The following is an 18,482-nucleotide window of genomic DNA, read 5'->3' as shown; positions in this document are numbered from 1 at the left end:
GAAAAGAGATAACAAAAGTGAAAAAGCCAACGGCATTCAGTTTTCCTAAATGGCCTCCCTCCCAAGTTCTGCCTGCGCTCCAAGCTGCTTAGCGTCAATGGTCGGACGAGAACCGGTGTTTTCCGCGTGATATGGCCGTTGCCGAGACCACTAGTTAGTAATTCGAATTTAAAATTAATTAGACAAATTGAACTTCCTGTATCTTTTTAAAACAATAACAAAAATAAAATATGTTTGCTTCTTTCATATCTGTTGAAATTTAAAAGAGATAACAAAAGTGAAAAAGCCAGCGGCACCCAGTGTTCCTAAATGGTCTCCCTCCCAAGTTCTGCCTGCGCTCGAAGCTGCTTAACTTCAATGATTGTCGAGAACCGGTGTTATCAGCGTGATATGGCCGTTGCCGAGAGCACTAGTTAATAATTCGAATTTAAAATTAATTAGACAAATTAAACTTCCTGAATCTTTTTAAAACAATAACGAAAATAAAATGTTTGCTTTTTTCATATCTGGTGGAATTAAAAAGAGATAACAAAAGTGAAAAAACCAACGGCACTCAGTGTTCCTAAATGGCCTCCCTCCCAAGTTCTGCCCGCGCTCGAAGTTGCTTAACGTCAATGGTCGGACGAGAACCGGTGTTTTCCGCGAGATATGGCCGTTGCCGAGAACACTAGTTAGTAATTCGAATTTAAAATTAATTAGACAAATTAAACTTCCTGCATGTTTTAAAAACAATAAAAAAAAGAAAATATGTTAGTTTTCTTCATACCTGGTGGAATTTAAAAGAGAAAACAAAAGTGAAAAAGCCAACGGCACGCATTGTTCCTAAATGGCCTCCCTCCCAAGTTCTGCCTGCGCTCCAAGCAGCTTAACTTCAATGGTCGGACGAGAACCGGTTTTTTCCGCGTGATATGGCCGTTGCCGAGAGCACTAGTTAGTAATTCGAATTTAAAAATAATTAGACAAATTAAACTTCCTGCATCTTTTTAAACAATAACAACAATAAAATATGTTTACTTTTTTCATATCTGGTGGAATTTAAAAGAGATAACAAAAGTGAAAAAGCCAACGCCACGCATTGTTCCTAAATGGTCTCCCTCCCAAGTACTGCCCGCGCTCGAAGTTGCTTAACGTCAATGGTCGGACGAGAACCGGTGTTTTCCGCGAGATATGGCCGTTGCCGAGAACACTAGTTAGTAATTCGAATTTAAAATTAATTAGACAAATTAAACTTCCTGCATGTTTTAAAAACAATAAAAAAAAGAAAATATGTTAGTTTTCTTCATACCTGGTGGAATTAAAAAGAGATATCAAAAGTGAAAAAGCCAACGGCACTCAGTGTTCCAAAATGGCCTCCCTCCCAAGTTCTGCCCGCGCTCGAAGCTGCTTAACGTCAATGGTCGGACGAGAACCGGTGTTTTCCGAGTGATATGGCCGTTGCCGAGAGCACTAGTTAGTAATTCGAATTTAAAAATAATTAGACTAATTAAACTTCCTGCATCTTTTTAAACAATAACAACAATAAAATATGTTTGCTTTTTTTCATATCTGGTGGAATTAAAAAGAGATGACAAAAGTGAAAAAGCCAACGGTACTCAATGTTCCTAAATGTCCTCCCTCCCAAGTTCTGCCTGCGCTCGAAGCTGCTTAACTTCAATGATTGGACTGGAACCGGTGTTTTCAGCGTGATATGGCCGTTGCCGAGAGTACTAGTTTATAATTCGAATTCGAATTTAAAATTAATTAGACAAATTAAACTTCCTGCATCTTTTTAAAACAATAACAAAAATAAAATATGTTTACTTTTTTCATATCTGGTGGAATTAAAAAGAGATGGCAAATGTGAAAAAGCCAACGGCACTCAGTGTTCCTAAATGGCCTCCCTCCCAAGTTCTGCCTGCGCTCCAAGCAGCTTAACTTCAATGGTCGGACGAGAACCGGTTTTTTCCGCGTGATATGGCCTTTGCCGAGAGCACTAGTTAATAATTCGAATTTAAAAATAATTAGACAAATTAAACTTCCTGCATCTTTTTAAACAATAACAACAATAAAATATGTTTACTTTTTTCATATCTGGTGGAATTAAAAAGAGATGACAAATGTGAAAAAGCCAACGGCACTCAGTGTTCCTAAATGGCCTCCCTCCCTAGTTCTGCCCGCGCTCGAAGCTGCTTAACGTCAATGGTCCGACGAGAACCGGTGTATTCCGCGTGATATGGCCGTTGCCGAGAGCACTAGTTAGTAATTCGAATTGAAAAATAATTAGAGAAATTAAACTTCCTGCATCTTTTTAAACAATAACAACAATAAAATATGTTTGCTTTTTAATATCTGGTGGAATTAAAAAGAGATAACAAAAGTGAAAAAGCCAACGGCACTGAGTGTTCCAAAATGGCCTCCCTCCCAAGTTCTGCCCGCGCTCGAAGCTGCTTAACGTCAATGGTCGGACGAGAACCGGTGTTTTCCGAGTGATATGGCCGTTGCCGAGAGCACTAGTTAGTAATTCGAATTTAAAAATAATTAGACTAATTAAACTTCCTGCATCTTTTTAAACAATAACAACAATAAAATATGTTTGCTTTTTTTCATATCTGGTGGAATTAAAAAGAGATAACAAAAGTGAAAAAGCCAACGGTACTCAATGTTCCTAAATGTCCTCCCTCCCAAGTTCTGCCTGCGCTCGAAGCTGCTTAACTTCAATGATTGGACTGGAACCGGTGTTTTCAGCGTGATATGGCCGTTGCCGAGAGTACTAGTTTATAATTCGAATTCGAATTTAAAATTAATTAGACAAATTAAACTTCCTGCATCTTTTTAAAACAATAACAAAAATAAAATATGTTTACTTTTTTCATATCTGGTGGAATTAAAAAGAGATGGCAAATGTGAAAAAGCCAACGGCACTCAGTGTTCCTAAATGGCCTCCCTCCCAAGTTCTGCCTGCGCTCCAAGCAGCTTAACTTCAATGGTCGGACGAGAACCGGTTTTTTCCGCGTGATATGGCCTTTGCCGAGAGCACTAGTTAGTAATTCGAATTTAAAAATAATTAGACAAATTAAACTTCCTGCATCTTTTTAAACAATAACAACAATAAAATATGTTTACTTTTTTCATATCTGGTGGAATTAAAAAGAGATGACAAATGTGAAAAAGCCAACGGCACTCAGTGTTCCTAAATGGCCTCCCTCCCTAGTTCTGCCCGCGCTCGAAGCTGCTTAACGTCAATGGTCGGACGAGAACCGGTGTATTCCGCGTGATATGGCCGTTGCCGAGAGCACTAGTTAGTAATTCGAATTGAAAAATAATTAGAGAAATTAAACTTCCTGCATCTTTTTAAACAATAACAACAATAAAATATGTTTGCTTTTTAATATCTGGTGGAATTAAAAAGAGATAACAAAAGTGAAAAAGCCAACGGCACTGAGTGTTCCAAAATGGCCTCCCTCCCAAGTTCTGCCCGCGCTCGAAGCTGCTTAACGTCAATGGTCGGACGAGAACCGGTGTTTTCCGAGTGATATGGCCGTTGCCGAGAGCACTAGTTAGTAATTCGAATTTAAAAATAATTAGACTAATTAAACTTCCTGCATCTTTTTAAACAATAACAACAATAAAATATGTTTGCTTTTTTTCATATCTGGTGGAATTAAAAAGAGATAACAAAAGTGAAAAAGCCAACGGTACTCAGTGTTCCTAAATGTCCTCCCTCCCAAGTTCTGCCTGCGCTCGAAGCTGCTTAACTTCAATGATTGGACTGGAACCGGTGTTTTCAGCGTGATATGGCCGTTGCCGAGAGTACTAGTTTATAATTCGAATTCGAATTTAAAATTAATTAGACAAATTAAACTTCCTGCATCTTTTTAAAACAATAACAAAAATAAAATATGTTTACTTTTTTCATATCTGGTGGAATTAAAAAGAGATAACAAAAGTGAAAAAGCCAACGGCACTCAGTGTTCCAAAATGGCCTCCCTCCCAAGTTCTGCCCGCGCTCGAAGCTGCTTAACTTCAATGATTGTCGAGAACCGGTGTTATCAGCGTGATATGGCCGTTGCCGAGAGCACTAGTTAATAATTCGAATTTAAAATTAATTAGACAAATTAAACTTCCTGAATCTTTTTAAAACAATAACGAAAATAAAATGTTTGCTTTTTTCATATCTGGTGGAAATAAAAAGAGATAACAAAAGTGAAAAAACCAACGGCACTCAGTGTTCCTAAATGGCCTCCCTCCCAAGTTTTGCCCGCGCTCGAAGTTGCTTAACGTCAATGGTCGGACGAGAACCGGTGTTTTCCGCGAGATATGGCCGTTGCCGAGAACACTAGTTAGTAATTCGAATTTAAAATTAATTAGACAAATTAAACTTCCTGCATGTTTTAAAAACAATAAAAAAAAGAAAATATGTTAGTTTTCTTCATACCTGGTGGAATTTAAAAGAGAAAACAAAAGTGAAAAAGCCAACGGCACGCATTGTTCCTAAATGGCCTCCCTCCCAAGTTCTGCCTGCGCTCCAAGCAGCTTAACTTCAATGGTCGGACGAGAACCGGTTTTTTCCGCGTGATATGGCCGTTGCCGAGAGCACTAGTTAGTAATTCGAATTTAAAAATAATTAGACAAATTAAACTTCCTGCATCTTTTTAAACAATAACAACAATAAAATATGTTTACTTTTTTCATATCTGGTGGAATTTAAAAGAGATAACAAAAGTGAAAAAGCCAACGCCACGCATTGTTCCTAAATGGTCTACCTCCCAAGTACTGCCCGCGCTCAAAGTTACTTAACTTTAATGATAGGACGAGAACCGGTGTTTTCCGCGTGATATGGCCGTTGCCGAGAGCACTAGTTAGTAATTCAAATTTAAAATTAATTAGACAAATTAAACTTCCTGCATGTTTTAAAAACAATAAAAAAAAGAATATATGTTAGTTTTCTTCATATCTGGTGGAATTTAAAAGAGATAACAAAAGTGAAAAAGCCAACGCCACGCATTGTTCCTAAATGGTCTCCCTCCCAAGTACTGCCCGCGCTCGAAGTTGCTTAACGTCAATGGTCGGACGAGAACCGGTGTTTTCCGCGAGATATGGCCGTTGCCGAGAACACTAGTTAGTAATTCGAATTTAAAATTAATTAGACAAATTAAACTTCCTGCATGTTTTAAAAACAATAAAAAAAAGAAAATATGTTAGTTTTCTTCATACCTGGTGGAATTAAAAAGAGATAACAAAAGTGAAAAAGCCAACGGCACTCAGTGTTCCAAAATGGCCTCCCTCCCAAGTTCTGCCCGCGCTCGAAGCTGCTTAACGTCAATGGTCGGACGAGAACCGGTGTTTTACGCGTGATATGGCCGTTGCCGAGAGCACTAGTTAGTAATTCGAATTTATAAATAATTAGACTAATTAAACTTCCTGCATCTTTTTAAACAATAACAACAATAAAATATGTTTGCTTTTTTTCATATCTGGTGGAATTAAAAAGAGATAACAAAAGTGAAAAAGCCAACGGTACTCAGTGTTCCTAAATGTCCTCCCTCCCAAGTTCTGCCTCCGCTCGAAGCTGCTTAACTTCAATGATTGGACTGGAACCGGTGTTTTCAGCGTGATATAGCCGTTGCCGAGAGTACTAGTTTATAATTCGAATTCGAATTTAAAATTAATTAGACAAATTAAACTTCCTGCATCTTTTTAAAACAATAACAAAAATAAAATATGTTTACTTTTTTCATATCTGGTGGAATTAAAAAGAGATGGCAAATGTGAAAAAGCCAACGGCACTCAGTGTTCCTAAATGGCCTCCCTCCCAAGTTCTGCCTGCGCTCCAAGCAGCTTAACTTCAATGGTCGGACGAGAACCGGTTTTTTCCGCGTGATATGGCCTTTGCCGAGAGCACTAGTTAGTAATTCGAATTTAAAAATAATTAGACAAATTAAACTTCCTGCATCTTTTTAAACAATAACAACAATAAAATATGTTTACTTTTTTCATATCTGGTGGAATTAAAAAGAGATGACAAATGTGAAAAAGCCAACGGCACTCAGTGTTCCTAAATGGCCTCCCTCCCTAGTTCTGCCCGCGCTCGAAGCTGCTTAACGTCAATGGTCGGACGAGAACCGGTGTATTCCGCGTGATATGGCCGTTGCCGAGAGCACTAGTTAGTAATTCGAATTGAAAAATAATTAGAGAAATTAAACTTCCTGCATCTTTTTAAACAATAACAACAATAAAATATGTTTGCTTTTTAATATCTGGTGGAATTAAAAAGAGATAACAAAAGTGAAAAAGCCAACGGCACTGAGTGTTCCAAAATGGCCTCCCTCCCAAGTTCTGCCCGCGCTCGAAGCTGCTTAACGTCAATGGTCGGACGAGAACCGGTGTTTTCCGAGTGATATGGCCGTTGCCGAGAGCACTAGTTAGTAATTCGAATTTAAAAATAATTAGACTAATTAAACTTCCTGCATCTTTTTAAACAATAACAACAATAAAATATGTTTGCTTTTTTTCATATCTGGTGGAATTAAAAAGAGATAACAAAAGTGAAAAAGCCAACGGTACTCAGTGTTCCTAAATGTCCTCCCTCCCAAGTTCTGCCTGCGCTCGAAGCTGCTTAACTTCAATGATTGGACTGGAACCGGTGTTTTCAGCGTGATATGGCCGTTGCCGAGAGTACTAGTTTATAATTCGAATTCGAATTTAAAATTAATTAGACAAATTAAACTTCCTGCATCTTTTTAAAACAATAACAAAAATAAAATATGTTTACTTTTTTCATATCTGGTGGAATTAAAAAGAGATGACAAATGTGAAAAAGCCAACGGCACTCAGTGTTCCTAAATGGCCTCCCTCCCTAGTTCTGCCCGCGCTCGAAGCTGCTTAACGTCAATGGTCGGACGAGAACCGGTGTATTCCGCGTGATATGGCCGTTGCCGAGAGCACTAGTTAGTAATTCGAATTGAAAAATAATTAGAGAAATTAAACTTCCTGCATCTTTTTAAACAATAACAACAATAAAATATGTTTGCTTTTTAATATCTGGTGGAATTAAAAAGAGATAACAAAAGTGAAAAAGCCAACGGCACTCAGTGTTCCAAAATGGCCTCCCTCCCAAGTTCTGCCCGCGCTCGAAGCTGCTTAACGTCAATGGTCGGACGAGAACTGGTGTTTTCCGCGTGATATGGCCGTTGCCGAGAGCAGTAATTAGTAATTCGAATTTAAAAATAATTAGACAAATTAAACTTCCAGCATCTTTTTAAACAATAACAACAATAAAATATGTTTGCTTTTTTTCATATCTGGTGGAATTAAAAAGAGATAACAAAAGTGAAAAAGCCAACGGTACTCAGTGTTCCTAAATGTCCTCCCTCCCAAGTTCTGCCTGCGCTCGAAGCTGCTTAACTTCAATGATTGGACTGGAACCGGTGTTTTCAGCGTGATATGGCCGTTGCCGAGAGTAATAGTTTATAATTCGAAATCGAATTTAAAATTAATTAGACAAATTAAACTTCCTGCATCTTTTTAAAACAATTACAAAAATAAAATATGTTTACTTTTTTCATATCTGGTGGAATTAAAAAGAGATGACAAATGTGAAAAAGCCAACGGCACTCAGTGTTCCTAAATGGCCTTCCTCCCTAGTTCTGCCCGCGCTCGAAGCTGCTTAACGTCAATGGTCGGACGAGAACCGGTGTATTCCGCGTGATATGGCCGTTGCCGAGAGCACTAGTTAGTAATTCGAATTGAAAAATAATTAGAGAAATTAAACTTCCTGCATCTTTTTAAACAATAACAACAATAAAATATGTTTGCTTTTTAATATCTGGTGGAATTAAAAAGAGATAACAAATGTGAAAAAGCCAACGGCACTCAGTGTTCCAAAATGGCCTCCCTCCCAAGTTCTGCCCGCGCTCGAAGCTGCTTAACGTTAATGGTCGGACGAGAACTGGTGTTTTCCGCGTGATATGGCCGTTGCCGAGAGCACTAGTTAGTAATTCGAATTTAAAAATAATTAGACAAATTAAACTTCCAGCATCTTTTTAAACAATAACAACAATAAAATATGTTTGCTTTTTTTCATATCTGGTGGAATTAAAAAGAGATAACAAAAGTGAAAAAGCCAACGGTACTCAGTGTTCCTAAATGTCCTCCCTCCCAAGTTCTGCCTGCGCTCGAAGCTGCTTAACTTCAATGATTGGACTGGAACCGGTGTTTTCAGCGTGATATGGCCGTTGCCGAGAGTACTAGTTTATAATTCGAATTCGAATTTAAAATTAATTAGACAAATTAAACTTCCTGCATCTTTTTAAAACAATAACAAAAATAAAATATGTTTACTTTTTTCATATCTGGTGGAATTAAAAAGAGATGACAAATGTGTAAAGCCAACGGCACTCAGTGTTCCTAAATGGCCTCCCTCCCAAGTTCTGCCTGCGCTCCAAGCAGCTTAACTTCAATGGTCGGACGAGAACCGGTTTTTTCCGCGTGATATGGCCTTTGCCGAGAGCACTAGTTAGTAATTCGAATTTAAAAATAATTAGACAAATTAAACTTCCTGCATCTTTTTAAACAATAACAACAATAAAATATGTTTACTTTTTTCATATCTGGTGGAATTAAAAAGAGATGACAAATGTGAAAAAGCCAACGGCACTCAGTGTTCCTAAATGGCCTCCCTCCCTAGTTCTGCCCGCGCTCGAAGCTGCTTAACGTCAATGGTCGGACGAGAACCGGTGTATTCCGCGTGATATGGCCGTTGCCGAGAGCACTAGTTAGTAATTCGAATTGAAAAATAATTAGAGAAATTAAACTTCCTGCATCTTTTTAAACAATAACAACAATAAAATATGTTTGCTTTTTAATATCTGGTGGAATTAAAAAGAGATAACAAAAGTGAAAAAGCCAACGGCACTGAGTGTTCCTAAATGGCCTCCCTCCCTAGTTCTGCCCGCGCTCGAAGCTGTTTAACGTCAATGGTCGGACGAGAACCGGTGTTTTCCACGTGATATGGCCGTTGCCGAGAGCACTAGTTAGTAATTCGAATTTAAAATTAATTAGACAAATTAAACTTCCTGCATCTTTTTAAAACAATAACAAAATAAAATGTTTGCTTTTTTCATATCTGGTGGAATTAGAAAGAGATAACAAAACTGAAAAAGCCAACGGCACTCAGTGTTCCAAAATGGCCTCCCTCCCAAGTTCTGCCCGCGCTCGAAGCTGCTTAACGTCAATGGTCGGACGAGAACCGGTGTTTTCCGCGTGATATGGCCGTTGCCGAGAGCACTAGTTAGTAATTCGAATTTAAAAATAATTAGATAAATTAAACTTCCTGCATCTTTTTAAACAATAACAACAATAAAATATGTTTGCTTTTTTTCATATCTGGTGGAATTAAAAAGAGATAACAAAAGTGAAAAAGCCAACGGTACTCAGTGTTCCTAAATGTCCTCCCTCCCAATTTCTGCCTGCGCTCGAAGCTGCTTAACTTCAATGATTGGACTGGAACCGGTGTTTTCAGCGTGATATGGCCGTTGCCGAGAGCACTAGTTTATAATTCGAATTTGAAATTAAAGTTAATTAGACAAATTAAACTTCCTGCATGTTTTTAAACAATAACAAAAAGAAAATATGTTTGCTTTTTTCATATCTGTTGGAATTTAAAAGAGATAACAAAAGTGAAAAAGCCAACGGCACTCAGTGTTCCTAAATGGTCTCCCTCCCAAGTACTGCCTGCGCTCGAAGCTGCTTAACTTCAATAATTGGACGAGAACCGGTGTTATCAGCGTGATATGGCCGTTGCCGAGAGCACTAGTTAATAATTCGAATTTGAAATTAATTGGACAAATTAAACTTTTTGCATCTTTTTAAAACAATAACAAAAATAAAATTTGTTTACTTTTTTCATATCCGGTGGAATTAAAAAGAGATAACAAAAGTGAAAAAGCCAACGGTACTCAGTGTTCCTAAATGGCCTCCCTCCCAAGTTTTGCCTGCGCTCGAAGCTGCTTAACTTCAATGATCGGACTGGAACCGGTGTTTTCAGCGTGATATGGCCGTTGCCGAGAGTACTAGTTAATAATTCGAATTTGAAATTAAAATTAATTTGACAAATTAAACTTCCTTAATGTTTTAAAAACAATAACGAAAAGAAAATATGTTTGTTTTTTTCATATCTGGTGGAATTTAATAGAGAAGAAAAAGTGAAAAAGCCAACGGCACGCATTAATCCTAAATGGTCTCCCTCCAAGTACTGCCTTCGCTCGAAGTTCCTTAACTTTAATGATAGGTCGAGAACCGGTGTTTTCAGCGTGATATGGCCGTTGCCGAGAGCACTAGTTAATAATTCGAATTTGAAATTAATTGGACAAATTAAACTTTCTGCATCTTTTTAAATCAATAACAAAAATAAAATTTGTTTACTTTTTTCATATCTGGTGGAATTAAAAAGAGATAACAAAAGTGAAAAAGCCAACGGCATTCAGTGTTCCTAAATGGCCTCCCTCCCAAGTTCTGCCTGCGCTCCAAGCTGCTTAGCGTCAATGGTCGGACGAGAACCGGTGTTTTCCGCGTGATATGGCCGTTGCCGAGAGCACTAGTTAATAATTCGAATTTAAAATTAATTAGACAAATTAAACTTCCTGCATCTTTTTAAACAATAACAACAATAAAATATGTTTGCTTTTTTCATATCTGGTGGAATTAAAAAGAGATAACAAAAGTGAAAAAGCCAACGGCACGCATTGTTCCTAAATGGTCTCCCTCCGAAGTGCTGCCTGTTCTCGAAGCTGCTTAATTTCAATGATCGGACGAGAACCGTTGTTTTCAGCGTGATATGGTTGTCGCCGAGATCACTAATAAATAATTCGAATTTAATATTAATTAGACAAATTAAACTTCCTGCATCTTTCTAAAACAATAACAAAAAAATGTTTGCTTTTTTCATATCTGGTGGAATTTAAAAGAGATAACAAAAGTGAAAAAGCCAACGGCACGCATTCCTAAATGGTCTCCCTACCAAGTACTGCCTGCGCCCGAAGCTGCTTATCTTCAATGACTGGACGAGAATCGGTGTTATAAGCGTGATTTGGCCGTTGCCGAGAGCACTAGTTAATTATTCGAATTTAAAATTAATTAGACATATTAAACTTGCTGCATCTTTTTAAACAATAACAAAAAGAAAATACGTTTGCTTTTTTCATATCTGGTGGAATTTAAAAGAGATAAAAAAAGTGAAAAAGCCAACGGCACTCAGTGTTCCTAAGTGGTCTCCCTCCCAAGTACTGCCTGCGCTCGAAGCTGCTTAACTTCAATGATGTTCTTTATCTAGACCTTGCCATAGCATTCGATTCTATTCCGCACAACTTAATGCTCTCATTCTACCTTACTTGGATTATGCCTCTGCCATAGGGGCCCCACATCTAACGGTACTCAAACGATGATTCAACAAGTTGGGAAAACCAAAATATTACCTCTCCGATTCAAGAGGTCTACTACTACAAACTTAATTACCTAGATATGGAATTATTTCTCTTTTTTTGAAGTAAAAATTTACATATTATTGAAGCAGTATTCCAAGCATTGCGAATATACAGTAAAGCAGACGACATTTTACATCAAATCAGGATAAATCTTGGACACATGGAAATCAGTCAATGGAGAAAAGAACAGGAAATGTAGTGTATAAATTTCGGAGAGATATAACCTTTATGTGTTTGTAAAGGCCCAATTGTCTTCGCTTCAGCTGTTTACCTGATATACTCATAGCTACATTCACAACTGGTTTGCAGTGTAAACACTATCGTCTTGTCTCACCTCAACTATGTTTTTAGTTTGCCAACAGGCTTGTTAAGGTTAAATAACACCAAAGCTGATCTGTGATTAGACGCACTGAAAGTCTTGCGCACCATAAAAAGTTTGAACACTCCGTAGCTACTACCCGTTTAACATTTTTTTCTGGTCTAATTGCCACCATGATCTTTTCTTCTATTATAATATCTAACCCTGATTGTTTAAACGTGTATTTAACTTTCGGCTCACTCTGAACCGTTAATGTCTCTTCAATACAGACACGAAAATCAAAACCCATAGTTTACTACACCTTAGGCCTCAATTATACACTCTTTTGTTTACTTGGCCTATTACGGTTAATACTTGATTTAACCGACAGAGTGTAAGCCTTAGCGTTCATCTTGTAATAATAGAAGCATGGATTATTCTATATACAGATGTAGTATAGCTTAAGTAATATATAAACAGCCATTTCAAATAGTAATATTAAAAAAGTCCTTTGAATATCAAAATGAAACAGAGCTTTCAAGCTACAAAACTACTAAAGGCATCGTTATTACGAAAAATACTTCCACATATTCACTTTATATTATGGAAAAAGGGAAATTAAGGTTCTGTATGATTTCTTAACACATCAACACAAGGCTAACTTCTAACGCGACGCACTAGTGTAACAATGGACGGACACACACAGACAAAAACATAGACTGCTTTTTAACTCTTTCCGTATTAATTTTGAGTTGAGAAACAAGATTATCTTAAATATTAAAATAAATATAATTAATATTAAATATTTTCTTCGTTAGTTGTTCGCCTTATTGAGCGTTACATCGTTTTGATTAATAACAATTAAACATTCTTGAGAGACTTGACTAATATTGGCGTTTGAAATGAAGCATACGCCGGTTGCTTCGCCTTACTGAAATAGGTAGTATATAATGGTGTCGAACTACAGTAAAAAGCAAGAACAGCCGCAATTGCGAAAACCTTTGGTGGACAACCCACTCTAGGGAGGCTAGACGTTTCTCGTAACCCTAGCTGATCGCCGCGATTGTCTTAAACCAAACGATGACGATGGAGTTAGAAGCCATTGGTGTCTATGTGGAATAGACGGAAGACCAGTAGATGGTGGTGTTTAGAAGCCAGTATGTACAGACTGGTGTCCAAGTGGGATGGACAAAGACCAGAAGATGGTGGTGATTAGAAGCCAGTAAGTACAGACTGGTGTCCGTGTGGGATGCACAAAGACCAGAAGATGGTGGTGTGAGAGCTCAAGCAGAGGAGCCATTTCCGTGACTGTGAAAGCAGTTCGGAAATGGCGAACACGTTTGCTCCGATTTGGAAACAGCGAACGCGGTCACGTGCGTGTAACAACAGACACACACACAGACACACACGATCGTTACAGAACTTCTCCGTGACATACGTCACTCGGAGAGGTAAAAAGCTCAAAATCAGTTTTCTAAGCTTACACAAGGAATGGAAAACAGTCGGGCACCTCAGCGGTTACACAACCTCAAAATAGACAATGTTGTAATTCGCCATCGTATTAATGATCTATGCCTCCTTCATGACTTTTTCAACAATAACCTAGATTTAAATGTTAAAACCTTGATTGAAATCTCATCACTCTCTACCACTCGCCAACGGCACACATTGTTCCTAAATGGTCTCCCTCCCAAGTGCTGCCTGTTCTCGAAGCTGCTTAACTTCAATGATCGGACGAGAACCGTTGTTTTCAGCGTGATATGGCCGTCGCCGAGAGCACTAGTAAATAATTCGAATTTAATATTAATTAGACAAATTAAACTTCCTGCATCTTTCTAAAACAATAACAAAAAAATGTTTGCTTTTTTCATATCTGGTGGACTTTAAAAGAGAAAAAAAAGTGAAAAAGCCAACGGCACGCAGTGTTCCTAAATGGTCTCCCTACCAAGTACTGCATGCGCCCGAAGCTGCTTATCTTCAATGACTGGACGAGAATCGGTGTTATCAGCGTGATTTGGCCGTTGCCGAGAGCACTAGTTAATAATTCGAATTTAAAATTAACTAGACAAATTAAACTTGCTGCATCTTTTTAAACAATAACAAAAATAAAATAGGTTTGCTTTTTTCATATCTGGTGGAATTTAAAAGAGATAATAAAAGTGAAGAAGCCAACGGCACGCAGTGCTCCTAAATGGTCTCCCTCCAAAGTTCTGCCTGCGCTCGAAGCTGGTTAACTTCAATGATCGGACTGGAACCGGTGTTTTCAGCGTGATATGGCCGTTGCCGAGAGCACTAGTTTATAATTCAAATTTGAAATTAAAGTTAATTAGACAAATTAAACTTCCTGCATGTTTTTAAACAATAACAAAAAAATATGTTTGTTTTTTCATATCTGGTGGAATTTAAAAGATAAAACAAAAGTGAAAAAGTCAGCGGCACGCAGTGTTCCTAAATGGTCTCCGTCCCAAGTACTGCCTGCGCTTGAAGCTGCTTAACTTCAATGATCGGACGAGAACCGGTGTTTTCAGCGTGATATGGCCGTTGCCGAGAGCACTAGTTAATAATTCGAATTTAAATTTAATTAGACAAATTAAACTTCCTGCATCTATTTAAATAAATAACAAAAATAAAATATGTTTTTTTTCATATCTGGTGGAATTTAAAAGAGAAAACAGAAGTGAAAAAGCCAACGGCACGCATTGTTACTAAATGGTCTCCCTCCCAAGTACTGCCTGCGCTCGAAGCTGGTTAACCTCAATGATCGGACTGGAACCGGTGTTTTCAGCGTGATATGGCCGTTGCCGAGAGCACTAGTTTATAATTCAAATTTGAAATTAAAGTTAATTAGACAAATTAAACTTCCTGCATGTTTTTAAACAATAACAAAAAAATATGTTTGTTTTTTCATATCTGGTGGAATTTAAAAGAGATAACAAAAGTGAAGAAGCCAACGGCACGCAGTGCTCCTAAATGGTCTCCCTCCAAATTCTGCCTGCGCTCGAAGCTGGTTAACATCAATGATCGGACTGGAACCGGTGTTTTCAGCGTGATATGTCCGTTGCCGAGAGCACTAGTTTATAATTCGAATTTGAAATTAAAATTATTTAGACAAATTTTACTTCCTGCATGTTTAAAAAACAATAACAAAAAGAAAATATGTTTTTTTTTTCATATCTGGTAGAATTTAAAAGAGAAAACAAAAATGAAAAAGCCAACGGCACGCAGTGTTCCTAAAAGGTCTCCCTCCAAACATCGAAATAATTTCGCCCAGAACTCTGTTTGTGAGTTCCACGATGTTACTCTGTGGATGATACGGAGTGATGTATCGTGGTTTGACTTTGAACATCTTGAGAATGTCCTTCCAAAGTTGAGAAACGAATTGTGTCCCGTTGTCGCTTACGATGGCTTTCGGGCATTCGTAGCTAACTATCACGGAGACGAGTTTCTTCGCACACGTTCTGGCTGTGATGTTCTTCATCGGGTATAGCTCGACAAATTTAGTAGCATAGTCCGTGAAAACCAGGAGGTATTTGTGGTGGTGTCGGCTTCTTGGTAGAGGTCCCATTATGTCCACTCCCAGCAAATAAAATGGCTCAGTAATGGCCGTAGGCTGCTTAAGACCTGGACGTTTTCTATTGCGGGCCTTGTGCAACTGACACAAAGGACATCCGCGGACGTACTGGGTAACGTCCTGCCGGAACGATGGCCACCAGTATCTGGCTCGTACTTTGTCGAAGGTACGATCTCGACCTCGATGTCCAGATAGAGGGTGGTCATGGAATAAGCGGATGGCGTCCCGCCGGAACCGCTGTGGCAAATAGATTTTTGCTAGTTGTCTACCATAGGCCTTTCGATACAAGACATCGTTCTTTAGTTCGTAGTACCGATGTCTTTGAGGATTATCTCCTGATAACTGGACTATGATGTCATTGGTGGCTTGTTCATCTTGTTGGGCTTTTCGCACTTCTTCCAGCGTGAAAGAGTGATACAATGCGTGACTGGCGGGAGGAGCTAATCCGCTACCGGTTGAGGACGAAGTCGACGTCATTGAAGAGGATTCCGCTGGACTGGAGTCTTCTGACGAGGACGGTGAAGTCGTGTCTTCCAAAGACATGGCTAATAGCGAGACAGGCGCTCTTGATAATGCGTCCGCAACCTTGTTCTCAACTCCCTTTTTGTGTATGATCTTGAAGTCATACGTCTGCAGGTACATTGCCCAACGAACAAGTCGAGAATTTGGTTCTTTCAAGGTGAACAACCATTGGAGTGCTTTGTGATCGGTGATCACAGTGAACGGAATGTTTTCTAAGTATGGCCGGAACTTTCTAACTCCCCAATAGAGTTCAAGACATTCCTTTTCCGTGGTGGTATATCTTCTCTGGACGTCGGTCAGTTGTTTACTGGCATAGGCCATCTTGAATTTGCGACAGGAAAGCTCCAAGTCCGGCGTCGCTAGCATCCGTTGTCAGGATACACGGCAACTTAGGGTTGTAAGCCGCTAAAGGAGGCGCCATACAGATCGCATCCTTGATGGCCTGGAACGCTTCCTGCTGTTCTTTCTTCCACTGGAACGGAACGTCCTTCTTCTTGAGGTGGTTTAACAGGGCAACGATTTTGGAATACTGCGGGATGAATCGTGAGTGCCATCCCGCCATGCCCAGAAATCTTTGGATTGCTTTCACGTTTTTCGGGATTGGAAAGTCTACTATAGCCCTAGTCTTGGAGGGATCAATGTGAATCCCTCGTTCATTTACGATATGCCCTAACACGGTCGCTTCGCTTTGCGCAAAGCGACATTTCTAGGTCTGAAGCGTAAGTCCCGCTTCAGACAGTCGGTGAAAGACATATTCCAAGGCTTGTAAATGGTCAGCCCAAGTACTGGATGGAATGACGATGTCATCCAGATAGACGCAGATGGAAAAATGATGTCCATCCCTGAAGACTTCGTCGATGAGTCGTTGAAACGACGACGGCGCATTGCATAGACCGAACGGAAGTACTTCGAACTCGTACTTCCCCGCATGCGTGAAAAAAGCAGTCTTTGCTTTTGCCTGCGGATGGAGATCTATCTGCCAATAGCCGCTCTTTAAGTCCAGTGCTGTTATGAACTTCGGGGCACCCATTTTCCCTAACAGTTCCTCTATTCTCGGTAGCGGGTACGGATCTTTCACGGTCACTTTATTTAAAGCGCGATAGTCGACGCAGAAACGTATCTTTCCGCATTTCTGGTGGAGAAGTACCACAGGCGACGCGTAAGGACTTACGGAGGGCTTCACGATACTGTCGCGGATCATTTCGTGAAGATGATCCTCAATTATCCGTTTTTTCTCGTCGCTAACACGATACGCGCGTTGACTAACGGGAACATCGGTGGTAGTATGTATCTCGTGATAAACTAAGTTAGTACGAATTTCTTCTCCCACTGGATTCACGCGAGGTAGACTTTGCCCTTACAATAGGGCTAGGATACAATGAGCTAGAAGGGGTCGCTCGTAAAATTTCTTCAGTTACGCGGCCCTTTTCTATAAAACTGCGCATTGTCCTTATGTTGTCGTTAAAGACATGGATGCGTATCTCGGGGAGTTTATTTCTCTTGCAAATGCCAACAAGATCAGAGTCAGTGTACGGAACGCGTAGGTTCTGATTCATCGCGGTAATACTCGCGATGTACGCGTCAAAAGATACATCGGCGGGTTGTTTAAACTGAGCTATTTCTAGGCGGAGGGATTCCTCCGCTCGCACAGAAAAGAAATAGTCTCTAAACGCGCCTTTCACTGTACGCCACGTAATCGTTTGATTAGGCCTATTCAAGTCTCTAAACCAGATTAATGCACGGCCCCTTAATATTTGGGGGATAAGCGCGACAATGTCAATGTCTGTCATGCTGTTATATGCAGCGAATTCCGTTAAAGTCCGAAGGAATTCCGGCGCGCTTTCACCTTCAACACCACTAAATATTAAGTCAGGGGGGGGGGTTTAGGCCCATTTTTGATGGCTGGTCTAGTTCCTATGTTTGCTAGCGTAGTTGCAAGAGTTTGAATAGTTTGCATCAAAACATTGGACGTTGCACCTTGCGGTAGCGGCGGCGGAGGTGGGATTCCTCCAGCCGCTTGTCCTTGTCCATGCGTAGGACTAGTACCAAGGCTTGGAGGAGGAGTGTTCCTCCTCGAGGGAGTATACGATCCCGGTAACTGCGCGTTAATCGCGGCGATTAAAGCATGCGGATTGGCGGGATCCATGACGCGACAGTTAATTAGTTCAAGCACAAGATACAAGAAATTGTCACAAGCGCGCGTTTAAGCACAACTGGTAATGTTAGTCTTAACGGATCCTGGCATGCTCGCCACTTTATTGTAACCGTAAAATTAAAATGTAGGAAAGGGGGCCTAATTTCACGGCTCACAAAGATAATTAAATAAAACTAGCAATTTAAGAAGTTCCCAGGTTACCCGTTTAAAGGACTTATTGTCCATGACTAACTATATTTACCAAATGATCCATTGTGAAGAAAACGCCGTGGTAATCGGAATAATACTTTTATTTAAACAAAAACAAAAACACGTTTAAACTTGAGCGTGGTTACAAAAACTGACTGCTGAGACTGACTGCCCTTTTACAGATTGTAGGCGGGGGTTTTTATCCCCGCGAAATGTTTTTTAACAAGGTTGAAAGCAGTGGCGCTTAAGGCGCCACTTCGGGACAATTTAACATTATACAAGAATAAA

The 18,482-nt window shown here is 39.5% G+C and overlaps 4 pseudogenes; all 4 read right to left on the bottom strand.

Moving 5' to 3' along the window:
• Window positions 1–9,663: 9,663 nt before the first annotated feature.
• LOC149703762 (5S ribosomal RNA) lies at window positions 9,664–9,782 on the bottom strand (annotated as a pseudogene).
• A 4,141-nt stretch (window positions 9,783–13,923) lies between these two features.
• LOC149703761 (5S ribosomal RNA) lies at window positions 13,924–14,042 on the bottom strand (annotated as a pseudogene).
• Window positions 14,043–14,184: 142 nt separating this feature from the next.
• On the bottom strand, window positions 14,185–14,303 carry LOC149703760 (5S ribosomal RNA; annotated as a pseudogene).
• Window positions 14,304–14,441: 138 nt separating this feature from the next.
• On the bottom strand, window positions 14,442–14,560 carry LOC149703759 (5S ribosomal RNA; annotated as a pseudogene).
• Between the last annotated feature and the right edge of the window lie 3,922 nt (window positions 14,561–18,482).

Source organism: Phalangium opilio, unplaced genomic scaffold (assembly GCF_054372755.1).
Source record: "Phalangium opilio isolate 3A_F unplaced genomic scaffold, DU_Popi_V2 ptg000017l_1, whole genome shotgun sequence".
Classification (NCBI taxonomy): domain Eukaryota; kingdom Metazoa; phylum Arthropoda; class Arachnida; order Opiliones; family Phalangiidae; genus Phalangium; species Phalangium opilio.
Note: the sequence above shows the minus strand (reverse complement) of the source record. Positions and strands in the feature narration are given on the sequence as shown.